We start from the raw sequence: 20,655 nt of genomic DNA on the forward strand, positions 1-20,655 counted from the left end.
GGTTCCCCGTCGCGTCTTGATGAAGAGGAGATACTAGACGCCATCCCGATAAGGTCTGGGGGCCCTAGGTCTCCGTCTCCCGAAGTCGATCCAAAAGCTTTGGAGGGTTGGGAGGATGATGATGTTGATGATGAATATGAGGAAAGGATTCCTTCTGGTGAAGAGAGGCCGCATATCCTGGATCATGGCGAGGCCTGCATGACTGGTCCTGACCGTGCCTGGACCAATAAATTCGCCGATTGTTCGGTGGAACTCTTTTCGAGGGTCATTTCTACTTCGGTGAGGGGTACAAAATTGTTATCCCCGGGGAGGGACAGCGGTCTGTTGTCCTCCTCCGGGTCATATCGGCGTATATATCGGCATCCGGAGTATGGCCTCCGGTTTCCTTTGAATAAATACGTCACGGCCATCATCAAAGCTATGAACGTCGCCGCGGCTCAACTGCATCCGTTGGCCATTAGGACGATAGTTGGCTTCGTGTGGCTCTGTCTTTTCAAGGGGAGGTACCTACGATTAATTTATTCCGTCGGCTTCATCATCTTCGGTCATCGACCCCGTGGTAAGGTGGGGTGGTACAGCGTGCGAGATGGAGCCGGCGTCTGTCTGTTGATAAGCTTTCTTCCTGCAAGGACTGGAAGGGGCGGTGGGTGTATGTCGAAGTGCCGGATGACTATCCGCGCCCGGTCCTTCCAAAGACCAAGTCAACTTACGGTGCGAGAGTAAAAGGGAGCGTGAAAAATGGGTCTCCCGAGTAAGCACAAGATGGATGCCAGCAGGTTCCTCTTGGTGCGACGAGGAGCGGCGATGCGTCTGTTCGATCTTTGAGAAGGGATGGGTGCCCCGACTCGGATTATTCTTCGTGGATGAGCCGCTTTGCCGCGTCGGCCTCATACGGCCCTCAACCAGGGTGAGTAGGGTCGGTGTGAGGCCCATCTTTGCCTATTACGCTCCTGTTTTTAGAGCTTTGTTTTACTTCTTTTATGTAACTCTTGTCTGGTTTCTTGCAGACCGGTTTGGCCAGGATCTGTCTGAGGAGACCTTGAAGAGGTTAGGGCTTGATAAGGACGGGAACGTCGTTGAGCGGCACCCTCAGGCTGACGCGCGTGATCGTAGATTGGCTCCCAACGAACTTATGGACAAGCAACAAGGCACCTGGATCGGGCGGCGGCTCAAGCACGGGTTCTCGGGGCGTGTCAAGAGAACATCAAAGGCAAGGTCCAGGTCGGCGACGTTGTCGATCCCAACTCCCTCTTCAACCCCAACGGTCCAGAAGGAGCATGTGGAGGTCATCGATGTCTCCGAGGAGATGGTGACCGTTGCGAAGGGCCCTCCTCCTCCAAAGAAGAGAAAAGAGTCAGTGCCGGGGAAAAGAGTGATTCACCCGGTCCTCCAACCAAGAGGGTCCAGACTGGTACGGACCTAACCTGTGGTTCAGACTTAGCTGGTTCATTATGCATTCCCGATGACAGACTCTCTGATGTGTCGATGAATGTTGACATGGATGCGCTGTGTAAATTTTTTGTAGATCCGCCGTCGGCGGCCGCCGTTCTTACGATCGGCAATTAGAGAAGCGACACGAGAAGGCGGGTGATAGGAATGTCACCGTTGACTACGCACTCCAGAAGGTTCCCCCCGCCGAGCTTGTGGCAGAGGGTACAAAAATATCCAAGAGGCTGGCGAAGTGGACTCAACTGGCATGCTCCTACATTATGGAGCAAGAACAGGCCATGGCCCAGGCTGGGCCTCTGATCCAACGGCTTAAGCTTGATCTCTCCGCGGCAAAGGGGGAAGCCGGGAAGGCTAAGCTTGACCTCCTAGCTGCTCGGAAGCGTGCGGAGGAAGCTGAGAAGCAGCTGCTGGCCGAGAGGGCCAAAGTCGAGGCTGCTGATGCCACCTCTGCCCAGTTGCTGGAGGAGCGGAACAGGTATAAGGGCGGCTACGACGCCGTTGTTGCCAAAAGGGAAGAATAGAGGGGGATGTATGAGGCTCAGTCGGAGGCACTTGCGGATACTAGGGCTGTTCTTGCCCAAAGGGAGAAAGATATTGAGGTGCTTCAAGATAAGGTCCTCCCTGACTTGTGCGCTCAATTCCGGGATCAGGCCGAGGAAGCGACCAGGGAGGCAATCAAGAGGCTCATTCCTGAAGACTCCTTCCCGTGGGAGAAATTTGAGCAGCTTTTGGATGAGATGGCCGATGCCGCGGAAAAGGCGGTTGCGGAAAAAGAGGAGGCGGCGAAGGCGGCTCAGATAGCCGAGGCCAAGGCGGCCTATGATGCAAAGGTGAAGGAGGCCGAAAAGGAGGCTGAAAGGCTGAAGGCATGTGGAGATGACAAGCTTTCCTCTGGGCCGGCCACCGAAGTTGACGCTGCTGCTGCCGATGATGGGCGGCATCAAGCGTAGGGAGACGGGCGGTCGTCACCAGACTCACCCGGCGTCTCGGATAGCTTTAGCTGTTCGGGGGCCAACTACTGAGCCTTTCCTCCCTGCCATCTTTTGGCGCTTCAAATATCATGTCTGTAATCTTTTGCTTCTCTTTTCCTTGTTTATGTAAAACTTTGGTAGGTTGCGTTTTGGCTTATCCCTATGGGGACGGGCGTCGTCTGCATTCTTCTCGTTTTTAATCTGTTGTCATTAATGAACGTTTGCTTGTTTTGCCTCTGGCTTGGCCGAGGTCTTTTCTTGTCTTCTTGCGTTATTAGTTGAGCGCTTTTCATTTTTACCTTTGGCTTAGCCGAGGCGTATCTCAACTGCGTTTAACGTCTTTTTCTTGAACATGTTAGCGTATCGATCGTTGTGTCCCCTGCCAGGCCTTCGGTCGGCCGAGGCGACTAGGGGTTACGACGCGACAGCGTATGTTAGCGTATCGATCGTTGTGTCCCCCCGCCAGGCCTTGGTTGGCCGAGGCGACTAGGGGTTACGACGCGACAGCGTATGTTAGCGTATCGATCGTTGTGTCCCCTGCCAGGCCTTCGGTTGGCCGAGGCGACTAGGGGTTACGACACGACAGCGTAAGTTGGCGTATCGATCGTTGTGTCCCCTGCCAGTCCTTCGGTTGGCCGAGGCGACTAGGGGTTACGACGCGACAGCGTATGTTAGCGTATCAATCGTTGTGTCCCCTGCCAGGCCTTCGGTTGGCCGAGGCGACTAGGGGTTACGACGCGATAGCGTAAGTTGGCGTATCGATCGTTGTGTCCCCTGTCAGGCCTTCGGCGGGCCGAGGCGACTAGGGGTTACGACGCGACAGCATTCTTGGGGTGACTGCCCGGCTTGGGCCGGGGCGTCTACCTCGATATGACCGCGGAGGGGATAAACACTTTGATGGAAAAATTGGGTGATTCTTCATTAGATGTAAACATGCGTTGGGGTGCCAACAATTGTTTTGGACACCTCCGCCGCTACACAAAGTATTTCCTGAGATTGTCGGTGTTCCAATGGCTCATCAGAGGCACACCCTCCATGTTGGTCAGCCGGTATGTACCCGACCTCATTTCCTCAACCACTTTGTAGGGACCCTCCCAGTTGGCCGTTAGTTTACCATGAATGTTTCCCTTGTTGGTGGCGGCCGACTTTCTTAGGACTAGATCCCCTACTTTCAAGTCCCTTTTGTGGACTCTTCGGTTGTAAGCTCTTCTCATTCGGTTTTGGTATACCGCCAAGTTGAGGCGTGCTGTATCTCGGCTTTCTTCAACTAGGTCTAGGGAGGTTCTTAAGCCTTCCTCATTTTCCACCGGGTTAAAGGTGACCGTTCTGAATGTCGGCACCGTTGCTTCAATTGGCAGGACTGCTTCGGACCCGTAGACTAAGTGGAACGGACTGTACCCCGTTGCTTCTTTCTCCGTGGTTCGCAGGGACCATAGGATGCCGGGTAGTTCATCGGCCCATCTTCCCTTTAGGTCTTCAACTGTCTTCTTCAAACCATTGAGGATTGTTTTATTGGCTGCCTCCGCCTGTCCGTTGCTCTGTGGTTGACAGACGGAGGAGTATGCAAATTTGATACCGAGTCCTTCCAGCCAGCTCATTATTGTGTCACTCCAAAACTCTCGGCCGTGGTCGAATACCATGACTTGGGGTAACCCAAAACGGGTTATGACATTTTCCCAGATTACCTTTCTTACGGCTGCCGTCGTCTTTGCAGGTACTGCTACAGCTTCAACCCATTTGGTGAAGTAATCAACGGCGACAATCAAGAACTTTCTTCCGCCGGATGCCGTTGGAAATGGCCCTAGTAGATCCATCCCCCACTGTGCGAAAGGAAGGGGATTAAGTACCGCTGCGCAGTCTCGGGACGGCGCATGTATCACCGGAGCATGCATTTGACAGTTGTTGCATTTTTTGGTCTTGGCTCTGGAATCCGCAAGCATGGTGGGCCAGAAGTAGCCGGCTCGGAGAGCTTTGTGGGCTAGTGTTCTTGCCCCCATGTGATGGCCGAAGATGCCTTCGTGAATCTCTGTCAGTATGGGCTCCGCGTCGGCTGGGCCGACACATTTCAAAAGTGGTCTTATCACGGACCTTCTGTATAGTTCTCCTTCGAACACCAAGTACCTTGCTGCGATCCTTTTTATTTTCTGCGCGAGACTGCGGTCCTCCGGTAGTTCACTTGTCAATTTGTACTTCATTATCGGAGTCATCCACGTTGTCTCGGTCTCTATGTTACCCACCATGCCGACGGCCTCAGTAATGCTCTTGGCATTTCTGATGTCTACCAGCACGGTTCGGCTGACATTCTTGATGGTTGAACTGGCGAGTTTTGAGAGAGCATCGGCTCGGTTGTTCTCAGACCTGGGAATGCATTGTATCTGAAAAGATTTTAACTTTGAGGTGTCAGCTTTCACCCTTTCCAGGTATCTTACCATTCCGTCGTCTCGAGTCTCGTACTCTCCTCTGATTTGATTAGCCACCAAAAGTGAATCTGTTTTCACAATTATGTGCTCCGCCCTTGCGGCCCTAGCTAGCTCGACTCCGGTTATCACCGCCTCGTATTCGGATTCGTTGTTTGAGGCCGAGAAGGTAAATTTCAAGGCGTACTCGAACTCGTCCCCGTTTGGGCTGATGATTAGTATGCCGGCTCCTGAGCTGTTCGTCGTGGAGGAACCGTCGGTGTATACCTCCCATACTCCGGGGTTTTGCTCTTCTTGGTATGTGCATTCGGCCAGGAAATGCGCGTCTGTCCCTTTATCGAGGGCCTCGGCTTGTATTGAATGCCGAAGCCGGATAGCTCTCCTGCCCATTTGATGAGCCTGCCGGATTGCTCAAATTTTTCCAATGCTTTCTCCAACGGCTGGTCGATTAGGACCGTCACGGGATGTGCGTCGAAGTAGGGTTTCGATTTCCTTGCAGCGACGACGGCAAAAAGGCGCTTTTTCAATCACGGGTAATTTCTCTCGGCGGGCAACAACGTATGGTGACAAAGTAGATTGGGTCTTTGTTGCTTGTCCTCTTCTCTCGACGATCACGGCACCGACCGTGGCCGAGGTAATCTTCTATGTACGATCTGATGTTTCCCCCGATCGGCCCAGGACGGGGTTGGGAGAGTCGAAGATGAGTTTTCGATTGTTTGAAAGTTGTGCTCTGCTCCTCCCCCCAGTAAAAGTCTTTATTCCCCTTCAACACACCTTGAAGAATGGGGTGCTTTTTGTCGGTGACCGAGAGATGAAACGGGCTAGAGCCGTCATCCTCCCGGTCAGATCATGACCTCCTTTCGATTCCTAGGCTCCGGCAGTCTAGGATCGCCGGACTTTGTCCGGATTGGCGTCAATTCCCCGACACCGACAAGTACGCCGAGGAACTTACCTGCCCGGACACCGAAGTTGCATTTCATTGGGTTGAGCTTCATCTTGTACTTCCTTAGTGAACAAAATGTCTCGCGTAAATCGGCTAAGTGCTCGCTGTCGGACTTGCTTTTTACAATAGCATCGTCGACGTAAGCCTCAATGTTTCGCCCTTTTTGATTTTGGAACACTTTGTCCACCAGTCTTGTGTAAGTTGCACCGGCGTTCTTTAAACCAAACGGCATCATTTTGTACATGTATGTGCCATTAGCAGTGATGAATGCGCATTTAGGCATGTCTTCCTCGGCCATGAGCACCTGATGATACCCGAGAAGGCGTCCAAAGAGGCTCGGATAGTGTAGCCTGCCGTCGCGTCGATTAAGCTATCTATTCGAGGCAAGGGATATCAATCTTTGGGGCATGCTTTATTAAGATTGGAAAAACCCACGCACATCCTCCATGCCCCCGATGATTTCCTCACCATTACAACATTAGCTAACCACTCAGGATAGGTACAAGACATGATGAAGCCTGCCGCCAGTAATTTATCTACCTCGGCTTTGATGGCCTCATCCTTCTCGGCTGAGGAGTTCCTCATCCTTTGCTTGACAGGGCGAGCGGTGGGGAGTACGTTTAGTTTGTGAACAATTACTTCCTGGCTCACGCCTGGCATCTCGTCCGCTGAGTAGGCGAAGACGTCTTTGTTCTTTCTCAGCAGATCTAGGAGTGCAGCTCTGAACTTTGGCTCCAGGTTAACACCGATAGTTACGGTGCGGCCTGGGTCAATCACTACCTCCTCGGTCTCCGCTCCTTCAACCATGCCGACGGTGGTACCCATGCGCTCGCCCTCCTGTTGCAAGGATGGGCTCTTCCCCTTCTCTGACTTCTTCGCCACTTTGAAGGATTGCATGTTGCACCCTCTGGCGGACACTTGGACATTGACCACTTCGTCCTTTTCGTTATTTGAAACGAGCTTATGCGCTTCCCCCCGGTCCGAGACATACATCAATGTCAAAGCCCGGATGGACATTACTGCATCGGCCTCGCTCAGGGTGACTCGGCCTATGAGAACGTTGTAGGCGGACGAGCCGTCAATGACCACGAACTCAGACATAACGTTCTTGGCTGCACTTCCCTCGCCGAACCTCACCGGCAGCCTGATTGACCCAAGGGGTAGCAGGTAGCTCCAGAAAAAGTCGTACAACGGGCTGGTGCAGGGGTTCAAGTTTTCAACCTTCAGACCGAGGTTGAGAAAGCATTCGCTGTACATAATGTTTGTGTAGGCGCCTGTATCAATCAGGCACCTCTTCACCAGGTGGTTGGCTATGTCCAAGTGGACTACGAGTGGGTCGCTGTGAGGGGCGATGACTTTCTCGTAATCCTTCTTCCCAATAGTTATATCGGGGATGTTGGAAGCGGGAGTCGCTGTGTTGGGCACGAAGTTGATGGCCTCGATATCATGACTCATTCAGGTGCCGTTTGTGCCCATGAGCGGACCCACCGTTCTCGTTGCCCCCGATGACAACATGGATTACTCCTATCCGTTCGAAGACGGATTTCTTATCTGAACCGTCGGTCTTTTGGCCTTTGGCAACATACTTGCCGAGGCTCCCTTTCCGGATCAGTTCTTCAATGGCATTCTTCAGGTGTCGGCAGTTGTCAGTAAGGTGACCGGTGTGGCCGTGGTACTCACAGTACTGGCTCGTGTCACCGTCACTCCTCGGCCTGGGAGGCCTCTCCCACTTCTGACCCTCGCTCTTGCTCAGGGCAAAAACCTCGGCGGCAGACACGGCCAGGGGGGTGTGATCATTGTACCGCCTTTGGCGGTTCGTTCCCGAACTCCCCCCGGCGTCCGCCGAGTTCTGTTTCCTGGTGGACCTGTCAGACCGTGACCTATTACCGTCACGGCGTCTTTCATCCGGGTTGTCCTCCCGGCGGCTTTTTCTTTCTGAGTGCTCGGCCTCGATGGGGTCTACCCAGGTCTTGTGGTAGTCCTTATCATGATGATGTTTGATTATGTAACCAAAGTCTTTATTCCCCTTCAACACCTTCTCTGGTTGTTTCGACATCTTCTTAGCTTTTTGGGTGGGTTTTTGTTTTTTTTTTTTTTTTTTTTTTTTTTTTTTTGGGAATGAATGTGACTAGCTTCTAGTATCTTTCCCCACAGACGGCGCCAATTGTTCCAGGTGTAATTCCAGAGCAGTTATAAGTTACCACCCGTGCTTGTAGAATGACGTCTTTGGTTGAATCCTCCTTGCGGTCTCCTGAAACGATGAACAAACTGAGGGCTCGGCTTTGGGCCGAGCGAACTCACTCCGACGCTCAAGTCAGTAACTTAGAGAGGTAAGTTGTTGTTACTTGGTGAAGTATATATTGTAGAGAGATAAGGAAGATATTACCAGATGAATAGTGATTCTTAGGTTCAATTCTGGATCCTTTACTCAATGAGAGTAGAGGAGTATTTATAGACTTTCACCTTTTGTCACGTAGTGGCCAAGTGGCCAAGTGGCTAGCAGGTGGAAAGACTGATCTACCCCTCGGCCGAGGGACCTATGGCAGGCCGGCGGGCCCTGTTGACTCACCGCCGAGGGGTCTTGGATATGAGTTCGCGGATGTGTTCCCAGAACTTACTGGTGGTTGCCCCGGCCGGGACCCATCTGACAGTCCGACAGGCCTCGTCGGTTAGGCTGTCTAAGCCGTTGACTTGCTGTGGATATCTTTGACCTTGCTCAATATGTTGACTGGTCAGCGGGTGCAGAATATGCCCCATCAATAGGGATATCCATAATTGCCAAGGCTCATATTTAAGGTCCCAAATCCAGAAGAAGCAAAATGGCTCCAAAGGGCAAGCAAATGAACAATTCATGGGGTTGAATGCATTCTTGAAAAGATCAGCAGGCATGGGTTAATTTCTTTGCTTTATATCTCAAGCTATGCTCAATGAAGATTGATGAATCTTATATCCTTAGAAGGTTTATGATTTTAGCTAACTATGAGCTTTGGATTGGGGCCAAAAGCTATTTTTGTTTGAGAGAAATGCATTATCCAAAAGAGACAGGCCAATCCGAAATGCTCCAACTCTTCAAAATCCCAGGTCTGATTTCAATTGATTATATCTTGAGATTTAGACGGTGAAATTTTTTGTTCTTTACATGTATAAAATCTTGAAGAAGCCTACTTTCCTATGAAATTGGAATCAACAATAGTTAATGGGTATTTTTGGTTGATTCCTTTTGGAGGTGAAAGATAACTTCCTTAGCTTTCATTTGAGCTATCATGGGTATTTTTAGCCAATCTGAGTTGCAACATATGATTTTTTCAAAGTTTCTGATGCTGCATAGGAAAACTGGTGAACAGTCATTCCTGACCTGTTCTTACTCAAAAGTCTATATCTCAAGTTCCAGGCCATATTTTTAGGTGATTCTTTTTGGACATGAAATCTAACTCCTTTAACTTTCATTTGGCATCAGTGAGGCATTTTATTTCATCTTGAGGCAAGAGATATGGTTTTTTGAATACAATGCAGATATGTGAAAGCTGTTGTATAGTTCAGACTTGACCTAAACTCACTCAAAGGCCTATAACTGGATATCCAAACATGATCTTTGAATGATTCCAATTGGAGGAGAAAGCTAACTCATTTAGCTTTCAGTTGGTATATGGGCCGCACCCTAGTTCATCCTGAACAGCAAGTTATGGCTCCTGCAAGGAAGGCCTGATTTCCAAATATTACTAAGTTGTCTGTTTTGCATAATGTGTGCAGCAGGGGGCATTCCTATCGAATTGTGACATGGCTGTCGCAACCCTATCAAAAATAAAACCAACCGGCTGTAACTAATGCAGCAGAGGCAAGTCGGGTATTGTACTCCATAGGGAGGCGGTCACTATCTACTTGTTATTTAAGTCTGTCACGCGACGGTCATAAATTGGGGGGTTTTATTTGATTTCTAAACTACTGAACTGTAAATAGAGAGAGAGAGAGAGAGAGTGAGAGAGAGAGAGAGAGAGAGAGAGAGAGAGAGAGAGAGAGAGAGAGAGAGAGAGAGAGAGAGAGAACAATAAAAAGGAAAAGACGAAAAAGGGATTGATCAAATAAAGAGAGAAATGTCAGGATTTCGGTTCACCATGATATCACACAATTCTGCTAAAGGTAAGTTCAGTCGGTCTAATGTGAGAAGGGTAAAGGAAAGGTCCTTCCGGTCCGCTATCCGCCCTAAAATACTACTAACTTAGCTTCCGTCCTCATTAGAGTAGTCTATAGTTCATAACAGGTTTGTTCATTCCAATCTTCCGATTTAGGTCTGAATTTCACCGGATTAATTAATTTAGAAGTAGAGCTGATCATGTGCGGGTCGGCCCATTCGGTCCAGCCCGTCCGGCCCGCTAAAATAGCGGGCTTGGACAAGAAAAATAAAGATTAAACGGGTAACGGACAAGAAAACTAGGCCCGATAGAATAAATGGACGGGCTTGGACTAAAAAAATTTGTCCATGGGCGGCCCGCTAGGCCCTCTATTAAAAGTAACCTCATAAAAGTCTTCAAAAACCCTTAATCCTCCGACCTTCTCTGCTCATTTCATTTGCAATTTGTACACTCTAAACCAATTAGGTAGCGCAAATGAATACTTATGCCTTACGTATTAGTAGAAGATTGTCGGTATTTACACTTGCCGTATAAGGATTCTTCGAGAATGGACGACATACTAACGGGATTGTCGTATAAAGATAGTACCTTTTAAGTATTTATTACACGGGAGTGTATGTAACCGCTAACAATGCCGCACAAAGACCAAGGCAAAAATGAACTTTAATTGATTTTGTAGTATTAGGACATTGTCATGTCAAACTTGTATTTTTTCCAAAATCTAGTAAACTTATCTTTTGAAAATTAGTATACTTTCTTAAGGGTAAGCTTTAAAGACAATTGTTAAGTTCTAGTGGGATGTAGCGATAACAAACTCGTATTTTAATAGAAACACTAATTTCTGTATTTGATTTTTGCCAGGCCCGCGGGCCGGCCCGCTCGTTTGAATTGGGCAGGTACGGACAGTGGAAACTGGCTCGCTTAGCGGGCTCGGGCTATAAAATAAGGCCCGCCAGACACCTTTTTAGCAGTTGGGCCCGGCCCGTGTCCGGCCCAAGCCCGCTTTTGATCAGCTCTATTTAGAAGCATGCACTCAACTAAACAACTACAACTATATTGCTATGAATCAATTCTCACATATAAACCTCCTAATATAATTATAACATCATCGTTTTACTATCATGGCTCCCCTAATCCTAGCACTAAGGGATTTAACTACTCATATTCATGATGAAACTAACAACAATAGAACAAGCAATGGTAAACATGGTAAAACAATGAATTAAACGAAGTTGCATAAACTGAATAATGATTCTAACAAACTAACAGTAATAAAAGACAACAGAATTAAAGGAGCAAAAGAAATTAAATTGAGTTAAAGAGAGTAAAGAAATTACAAAAGTTGAGATCCGGAAAATAGAGAGCAAAGTAACGTCGCAAGAGAAATGTCTACTGAATGATTAAGAGTAAAGTATGAGATAATGAAGTATATTAAACCTAATTAAGTCCCTCCTTTATATAGGCGAGATACTTATTTAACCTAAAAACAAAACTAGGATATTAAGTAAATAAGATTACGCGAGAAAATCTCGCATTTGATAGAAAAGTGCTCGATCGAGTACTTTCAGACTCCTCGATCGAACACTCTTCCACCAAAACCTCTCGATCGAGTACTTAATATACTCGATCGAGGACCTCCAAAATAGCACATGTCGATCGAGAACAGCAGGGTCTTGATCGAGGTCTTCTCTGCATCCATAAGTACTCGATCGAACAGATAGGTTAGCAAAACCTCTCGATCGAGTATACTGCTACTGAAGTCAGCTATGATCCGTTGATTTGGCATACAAAACATCTTCACGCTTCCCGAGGCAAAGGCAATCTTGCTCCAATTCTTCTATCTCCAAAAATGCAGGCTAAAAGGACAGTAAAAAGCATGATTCTGCCTTCTTTGGTACATTCCTGCCATAAAAGCCAAACAAACCAAAGTAGATTATTCGAGGGACATTTGTAGCATAATACTACGTAAATTACATAGAAATGTGTGCAAATAAGGCTTAGAAAGACTATGTAAAATGCACGCATCAAACCTCCCCAAACCAAACCTTTGCTTGTCCCCAAGTAAACTATACGAAAAACTAATGGAACGGAATAGAAAACTCAGAGCTAGCTATAAGTTGTCCACTTAAACCGATTTAATGCAAACAAACTGACACTTATAGCAAAACTTGTCAAATGCAAACGAATTATAAGATGTTTATAATAAAGCTGAACTATCGACCTTGCAAGACCTTTAAAAATGGACTCTCACGGGTCACTCTTCTCTCATGAAGTAAAGGGTAAGCATATGAATGTAAGAGAGAAAGAAATATAGCCGCTCACCTAAACTACGACCGACATAAACTTGCATGCAACTAATATGATAGACAATTCTAACTACCGTACATGCATTCCAACCAAACAAGGTCTCGCCAGTGCCGAGGACTTACAAAAGTATGGAAAAGTGAGGCAATGGGTAAGAAGGGCAAAACATTTTTGGATATGTGAGGTAATAAGCCAAGCTAGCTACCTAAAAAGAACTAAACTAAACAATATCTGCTTCTAATCCATCTAAAAACTGAAACACAAATGCCTTAATTTGGCATAAAAGCTCACTAACCAAACACAAACAACTCTTCATAAGATAAAGATAAGAGCATAGGAGTAAAACCGACTTTATTCAATCTTTTTCAATTCTTTTCCTTTTCTTTTTCTTCCTTTTCCTCGGTTTTTTTTTTCATTTTTCAACTTCTTTTTTTTCAATTTCATTTCCTCTTCTTTCTTTTCTACCAACTCCATCTTTACAAAACAAACCAAATTGACATAATAAACAGTATACCCGTGAAAACAATCTAAACTAGCTTGACAAGGCAGGCTATGTTTGGAATGTAGTTAAGGGGTCAAAAGGCAAATTTGGCTAATTGTGGAGTTAAATGGGTAAAAATAGAAGAAAGGGGATGTAAGCACCTCCCTGCATGTGCCACCAACCACTAACCCGAATGTATGTAGGCAAAAAGCAATTGAATTTCATATATGTGCAAATTAATGATACATGCTATGCAAGGAGTAATTACTCACAATCCTAGATGAACTGGTAAAAAATGACACCAGTTTTAAGGCTCTAAAACTTAGAAAATATGAGTAGATTGCCAAAATTTCAGGTCAAGTATATTTGTTCAGCTAAATTTTAACATTAGCTCGTAGATATGCAAAAAGACAAAGCTAGAAGATATTAATTTTTGCAAGGCTTAAGTAAAAAGGACCAAAAGTAGTGCAATTTCATCATTGAAATCTACCGTTCCGACTCAACCTATATGCATAAATTAACGTAAATATTTTTTGACTTTTCGTAAAAATCAATTTTTTCGAATTTTTTTTTTTGAATTTGTTGAAATAAATGAAAACAATGCAAACTAAAATGCAATAAACGTGAATGCAAAAACAGATGCAAATGCAGACTCAAGTATGCATTACCCTCCCCAAACCAAAACGGACAATGCCCTCATTGTCCTCAAGCATACACCAGTAGAATAATAGGGGACGAGAAAAATACAACCAAATGCAAAACAAAATAAATAAAATGAAAGGAGATGAAAAGAAATAAAGCAAAAATACTTACAATGTCGAACTTCCCTAAACCAGTCAGCAAACTTGGTAAGTGAGTAGCCAGCACACTACTCGTCACCACCCTCCTCGTCAACCACCTGGTAGGAGGGGTCCTCCTCCTCCTCTGACGACCCTCAGTAGCAAGCTCATCCCTAAGCCTCTCCTCCCTCTCAGCACTGTCCTCCTCGCTCACAGGCTGTGGGTACCCCTCCGCCGGGTACCGGTAGAAGGAAGGGTGTGTCCAGTCAGGTGGGACAGGACGTCCTCTCATCATGTGGTACTTGTAAAGAGGGAATAAGGCAAGTTCCTGATCCCGCTCCATACCAGCCACTCTCCTGCACATATCCAAAAGCAAAGCATCACGGCGCCCTTGGTTCATGACCTCAGACGCCTCAAAAGTAGGAGGTGCAACAAAATTAGCCGGTAAAGCCAGCTGAGAGACAAAGGGTATAGGTGTGGGTGTGGGCGTGGACGCGGACGCGTGCCCATCCTGTGTAGGTGTAGACCCCTCTCCGACTTCCCTAACAGCAGGGGAAGTCCTCTTCCGTTTCCTAAAAACGATAGGAGTGAAGTCAAGGAGGTAAGAAGGCGGAGGTGGTGGTAGTCTACCCGTCATAGTAGTCAAAGGTAAAAGACGGGGTAGAGAGGGTGAATGTAAAGTCACGGATGGGGAAGTGCTTATCTTCCACGTCCAATGGTCAGCTGCTAACTGTAAATACCTCATTTCTGCACCTCCCGCCAAACACCCAGTGATTATTGGGCCGCATGTTTAGCATATGTCGCGATTTTATGACAATTTGTAAATCGGTTAATAAAAGGTAACTCATACACTTGTGTCTACCTCATGGTTGTCGTCTAGGTGTCATTACGGTCGTTTTGGCAGTAATTAGAGTACATTTGGAGTCCGGGGCAAAAACCGTCTTCATTTCCTATAACCGTCAAATCCCGAGTCAAAAGCAATGAGCTTGTCTACCTAAGGTTAAGATGTCATAAAATGTTATGGGTATTTCTCATTTTGAGTCCCATGTCACTTCTTTGGGCTAAACTTAAAGTTTACATTACAAAATGTGTATTTCATTTATCTAAAATGACAACCCGATATTTAGGCCCGTTTTACGACGTGATAATGACTTTTTTGGGTCAGGCCTATTTCAAAAGAAGTTTTAGATATTTCTTTTATCTTTCCAACGCCACCAAAATCACCTTATTCCGAGTCTTGTAGAGAAAGTTATGCCTAAAATACGACAAGCTGTCAAGCGCGTTTTCTACGCGCAGAGGAACCTACCCGAGAAAGGACGCAGTAAGTGCTGCGCCTCTTCCAAGGGACGCAGCACCTGCTGCGCCTTTTCTCAGGGCTTTCTTTTTGTCCAAGTTTCCGTGTTTCAACCTATGTCGGTTGTTTCCGGATCTTTCCTTCCGTATCCTACTCTTACCATAATTCCTCCGCGTGATTAGTATAAATAGGGACCTTCGTTCCTCATATTGCTCACGCGAGTGTCCGCCCTTCTCTTCTCCCTTTTCATTCTAAGACCGCGCTCTTTGATTATTGACGTCTACGTGCTTGAAGTTTCGACCACGTAAGCTCGGATCCTTCTGAGTACCAGTCTCGTTTTGCATGACCGACCAATTTGACCAACTCCACTCAATTAATCAAATCAATTTGTTTTAATTCCTTTTTTAAGGGCACTTTCATATTTGCATAGATCGAGTCGAGTTACCACTAAAAAACCGATTTTAGTTAAATCTCGCGACGCTAACATGTAAGTCTGAGGGTGTAAAATCCCAATTTTATTTATTGTACTTTTTATTTTGTAATTAATGTACGAGTTTATGTCATAAGCATGTTCAAACCGTCTTTAAAAACCATTCTTTTAAAACCGTATTTACAAATCAGTAAAGATCTGACGTCGAGAAGAAATGTAGCAGCAGCAGCTGCGCCTCTTCGAAGAGTCGTAGTACATGCTGCGCCTCTTCCTGAGGCTGCCGCTGCTCCTGCTCTTCTTCTTCTTCCTCGATCTTCTGCAACTTTCTTGTTTCTCTTATTTGTTTCGTTTCCTTTTCTCGTATCAATATGTAATCGTGTTTTATTAATCCTTTTCAAATCATAACGTTTAAATTGACATAAATCCCTTATAATTCAATATTTGCGGGTTTTCGTCATCAATTCAAACCCGGATTTTTATAGGTTCAATTCTCTTATATCGATTCTCTGGAATTTGTCTTTGTACATAGTTTTCTTTATTTGATTTCAGTTTATCCAATTTAATTCCGTTTTCAAGTTTAAAATTCGTTCTTTTGTATTAAACCGATTTATTCTCAGTTTTAAATTCGTTTTATAACAATATTAGCATGTATGTAATCTGCTAAATCACTTCAACTCGAGTTCTAATATCAATAATCGGCCTTAAAATTACTAATGAACATTAACAACCCACGAGTATGACTTTCACAGTCAGAATCCAACTGGAGAACAGACGTAGGAAGTGTTGCGCCTCTTCCAGATGACGCATCAGATGCCGCGCCTGTTCCGAGTTGGCTTCTGTCTCTGAACTCTTCTCGTTTTGACGCATGGTTTCTAATTAGGATTTTAATCAACTATTATTCCTATTATCACCATAATTCGACATATTTTAAATATGATTCATATTTTCCATATTCTCTATTTTATTTCTTTTCCTATTTTCTTTTAATTTCCTTATTTTCAATTTTTTTTCCTTATTTTCCAATTTTCCTTATTTTCCATTTTTTCCTTATTTTCCAATTTTCCTTATTTTCCAATGTCCTTATTTTTCTAATTTTCTAATTTTCCTTATTTCATTTATTCTTTTCTTTTATTTCTAAAACTCTTTTGTGCATGTTTATGACGTAAATTCAAGTTTATCAGTTGTAATTTATTTCTTTGTAATATTTCATATTTATTTTGTATGATTTATTTACTTGGCTTCCACATGTAATTAATCTAACTTCCTAATTCGACCCAATTGATTGCCTAATTATTTGTCCACCGACTTAGTTAATTCTCACATGCTAGGATAAAAACGTTGGATGTTGCATTGCATGCATATAATCGACAACATATTGAGTATAAATAACTTCCCTAATCATTAGTAGAGGCCGCTATCGAGGCGGGCGGGATTAAGTGTTCGATTAAAGAGCTTCCTAATACGTACCCTCACCCCTTACTCCAGATCTCTGTGAACATTCGTGTTCATTGGCATCCACGAGAGTCATTCTAGACATAGAATGCTAAGGGTAACGAGTTCTTAGTGTCTATGTCACTACTTTGTGTCTTGACATGACACGAGGTATTCGAACGGTTTCCAATTTTCCACAATAAATTGGTGGCGACTCCACAAACGCAAACACTTGTTTCCCAAGCGCCCCCGTGGGGCCCATGGCTTCCACACTAACCAGTTCATAGAAGTCATGACCAGAATGTCGATGACGTTATCCTTATCTAAAACTTTGACGCCACGGGTAAACTCGGGGAAAAGGCGGCGGACAATGCGACTCACTAACCCACCACAAGCTATCGTGCCCGACACTTTCTGCCCGACAGTGTTAAAATGTTAAGCAGTCAAGTAGGACATGTTAAAAACAAAAGAGTTACCGCTGCCAATGTTCAGGTAACCCGCTAAAATCGACAACTCAACATTATTAACATTGTTAGGCTCGTGACGACCAAAAATGGTCTCTCCTAGCAGACAGAGAAAGTAACGGGCCGGGGGTAAGTGGACGTGAGCAACACATCGCTGATTGAAGGGAGTGTGTGCAAGTGTAGGCCAAATCTGAGCCACGAGCTTCCTAGGAGGCTCGAGAAAACCATCCCTAACTAAACCCAACCTGTCCCCAAACTCAGCTAAAGTCTAAGTAAAGGTGGTGTTAAACAGTCTGAAAGTAATACACTTGCTCCCATGGTCAGTCGCATAGGCCGCAGGGTGAAAAGCAAAAGAGCTGAAGAATTCTAAGGTCGATTGTCGATAGGTTAGCTCTTTCAAGGTGGCCAATCCCGACATTCCCGTCCCGTTAAGCAGCTCAACAATGGGCTCAAAAATTCCTAATTTTTCTAAAGAAGGTCGACACAGGAAACGGGTCGATATCATGTCACATTCCATCAAATGTAAAAAGCGAGTGCGATATGACGGGGATATAAAACGTACTTGCGGAAACTCAGGTAAAGTCTCCGTGGAGGTGTCAGCATTGTGCCTAGCAGCGACATGTAAAGCAGCAGCACGAAACCCCGTATCCTTCCCAGAGCGTGAACCAGAAGCAGCTGCAGCAGTAACAACGGCATCAGCAGTAACAGGGGCAGCAGGAACAAGTGTAGTAACGGTTGTGGGTGTCGACACAGCAGGTGTAATACTACGGATTTTATAGGCTGGTACTCGACCGAGTATGGCCTACTCGGTCGAGTAGTGTATCGTGGAGTCTGTTTGGCTACTGCCGAGTAACACTAGGCCGAGTATGATGAATACTCGACCGAGTAGAAGATACTCGGCCGAGTATAGTCTATACTCGACCGAGTATCCGGCCTGACGGATATTATTTCCGCGGTTTTGATTAAAATGATTAGAGGTTATATATAATCGTTCGTCAGTTTCTAAAGCCATTTTTCTTCCAAAACATAAACTACGTTTCATTCTCTTCTAATCATCTTCATCAATTTCAAGGCAAAGGTCGTCGATTGTGGGTTCTAGCATCTTATTCCGTGTCGATCGTCGTAGTAAGTGTCTTATCCTTATTGATCTATTGTCGTTCTTATAAGTTAGTAAACCCTAGTTTGGGTAATTTGGGGGTTTAGGGTTTGGTCATCATATGTGTGTTGATTGTTGATTATCAGTGTTGTAGGTGACGATGTAGTATTTGTTATGCATATTGTATGATTGATTGCGGCATAGCGGATTGCGAAAAGGTAGGGTTTCTCCTACTCAGTACTGTTAATTGATTGAGATTGCATATATTTTATAATTGTTGTTATTTGCTGATCATCGGAGGTTGGGGGTTATGGTGACGGTGTTGGTGTGGTTGTGTTGTGATGGTTGTGGTGTTGTGACAGCTGTGATGCTGTGTGTGTGATTATGGTGGAGTCACTTGCGGGAGTGGCTTCACACCCTAGTTCGCCCTCCGTGGAACCCGTCACGGGAGGGGATGTGCACATTAAGGGACAAGGATTGTTAGTCGCTCGTTGATGAGCTGGACTAGGTGGGGATGGGCTGCGGTCACCCACTGGCGGCGAGGATTACCTGTTGCGATTGGTAATCTGGCAGGGCTACACACTTCGGTGTGTAGTCGGTTACTGTGTGAGATCGGGAGACCGGGGATGGAGGATGATCAGCTGGTTGTAATGTTTGTTGTCTTATATTGATTGAGTAGTACTGACCCCATGTTGTTGTTTTGTAAAACCTACGGTGATCCATTTGGAGTTGGTGAGCAGTTTATGACAGGTAATGCAGATGTTTAGCTATGGGACAGTCATGGGGAGTCATCACTCGAGTCTAGCTTCCGCCGTCAAGAGACTTAGCTTGCATTCTTTGTAGTTGTTAGACCTTTCACAGTTATACTTTGATTTGGTTTTGGAAACATGTAATCACTAACTCTTTATACTTTAATAAAGGTTGTTTGGAATTGGTAAATTTGATATGCTAACCTCGGGAAACCGAGATGGTAACAGCCTTTCATACTAGGGTAGTCCTTGGTAAGGTACCTTGGTGTGAGGGGGTGTTACAAAGTGGTATCAGAGCCGACGATTCCGGCACCTGAAACAAATGAATCCAATGAACTTAGGGAGTCTAAATAAAATGAACCCGGGGAGAGTTATTTGGAGCTACCGCAAAGACTTGGGAGACATCCCGAAGTCGCATTAAGGCCCTTACGATCTCAAGCCGGTCACGAGGGGGATTGTGTTGTGTGTTTATTTGATTCATGCGTGTGGTGTGTCGAAATTGAATGCTTGGAACATGTGGTAGAAGGTGTAATGTGTGAAAATCTGTGAAGGACATTGTGAAAGTGGTAGAAAGGCATGATGGAATTGATGTGTGAAATCAGTTGAAATGGTTTTGGCATGAAACGTATTGGCATGTTACGTGTTTACTATGTGGCTTTCAGATTTATGACGTAATTTGCTTAACTTTGGGTAGCGATGCATAGTATATAGAATTGCATGCTTAAGTATGTTATCGTAAGTTTATGTCGTGTTTAATTTTCATGTGGGTATGATAAAAGTGCATCTATGTAATGGTTTCTTGAAGTATTGAGGAGTTGTTGTTATTGCCTTACGCATGTTCAAATTGTTTTGGTTTAGAAAAATTGATTTGTATGAAGATCAATTACCAAAGGGTTGTCTTAAAACTGTCATAAGTTGAGTTCTAGAAATGATATGGCTGTGATTATAAGTTGAGGTGATATCTTGTCTTCTTACGATTCTAACGATAGGTCACACGCCCAAAACGACCAAGTAACGAGTGAGATATGACTGTTTTACGAAAACTCGACGATGCTGAGAATTGTGTTGGTACTCGACCGAGTAAAGTAATACTCGACCGAGTAAGGGCTACTCGGCCGAGTACTCCCAATACTCGACCGAGTAATCCTCTGTGATAATTACGTTCGCTTCTGGAGTCGAAAACTCGGCCGAGTAATATAGTTACTCGACCGAGTATCCTGTACTCGACCTAGTATGCTATGTACTCGACCGAGTACCTCAGTGGGCGACCATTTTGAGTCGGTGGCTATATTTTCACCTTAAATTTTAAGTCGGTGGCTATGTTCTTACATTTGTTTTGAGTCGTGGGGTATGTGCACACTTATGTTTTGAGTCTTAACGCATTCATTTATATATGTGACGGTCTTGATACGTAAGTTACCAAATGCTATGATAGGGAGGATGCCAGCGTATGAGGGATATGTGTTGGGTATAAAGGACATGAGTTATATGTAGTTGTGAGGGATAGTGGAATAACAAAAGAGTAGATTGATGAGCTAATCGAGACAAGGAGCATGTTTTGTGAGATATGATGAGTGATATAGTCGTGGGTTGAGTAATATAAAAGTAAGTGTATATGGGCAAGGGTGATGTAAGTGTAAAGAAACATGAGAATGAAAGATTGAGATGAGGGATACGAATAGTGGCATATTGGGATGTGTAAGGATTTACGGAGGGA

Source organism: Silene latifolia, chromosome 1 (genome assembly GCF_048544455.1).
Source record: "Silene latifolia isolate original U9 population chromosome 1, ASM4854445v1, whole genome shotgun sequence".
NCBI lineage: Eukaryota > Viridiplantae > Streptophyta > Magnoliopsida > Caryophyllales > Caryophyllaceae > Silene > Silene latifolia.